Here is a 1,091-nt window from a genome sequence, read left to right as displayed (position 1 = left end):
AACAGTGTTGTAAATACAACTTAACCACTGATTTGTAGTCGTGTCCTCTTTTGGAAGACCAAACAAAGTAGTTTTGCTTTCACAACGAAACACAGCGTCACACATGGCGGCCTTGAGTGAGCGGCGGTGGCCGGCGGATTCGACGAAGGTGCGGCCGGCGGGCTTGCGGCAACCACACGTGATGACCCCGGGCTGGACTCCGCTTCATCCACGGTGAAAGCCGATCCGGCGATCCACAGCACAAAGTTGAAGTATTCCCTCAGCGACCAGCACAGATCCGCTCCAGGCATGACGAAGCGGATATCGTCCTCTTTTGGAAGGTCAAACAAAGTAGTTTCGCTTTCACAACGAAACACACAGTGTCTTCACGACATGGCGGCGGCGGCAGCAACAATACTACAGCGAGAATAAAAGTTACGCCTTCTTTCTTTGCATGAACATTTGGGCGGCATTATGCAAATCTTCCCACATCTCTTAGACATGTGATGTAGATATGTGGGGGCGTGTTAGAACGAGCCGTTTTAGGTAGGCGTGGTTGACTTAACTTTTATAAAGAATATCTCTTTGGATTTGAGACTTTAGTCTTTGCAACAGATCTTCTTTATGCACCAAGAGCTTGTAACACTCTAAAGAGAAAGGAAAAATTGAAATCGCATCATATGACCCCTTTAACTTTGTTAAAAACTTTTTTGTTACATTTATGGTACAACAAATAAATGTGAGCTGCTGAGAACGTGTGACAGATATGGCATTTAAAAAAACAAATGAGTCCGGTCTCATAAAAGTGCGTATAGCACGATTTTCTGTTTCTATTTGGCATGAGATATATACGCAGAAATTTACTTTGGCGTGCATATGATACGGACGTGTTTGGCATGCATATGATACACAATCAATGCTTGTAGCATAAAAAAAGAAGTGGTGGTACTCAACCCACTCCCCCACCCAAAAATAAATAAATACAAACTAAAGTAGTAAAAAAAGTACTTTTTAATTTTCATAATTTGCAATGAATGTAGCCTATATAGTGCCAAAATAAATAAATAAATTAATTAAAGGGGTCATATGATGCTATTTCAAATTGTCCTTTC

The sequence above is a fragment of the Sinocyclocheilus anshuiensis genome, unplaced genomic scaffold, assembly GCF_001515605.1.
Source record: "Sinocyclocheilus anshuiensis isolate Anshui unplaced genomic scaffold, SAMN03320099.WGS_v1.1 scaffold534, whole genome shotgun sequence".
Classification (NCBI taxonomy): Eukaryota; Metazoa; Chordata; class Actinopteri; order Cypriniformes; family Cyprinidae; genus Sinocyclocheilus; species Sinocyclocheilus anshuiensis.
The sequence above is the reverse complement of the archived record's forward strand: the minus strand, read 5'-3'. Positions refer to the sequence as shown.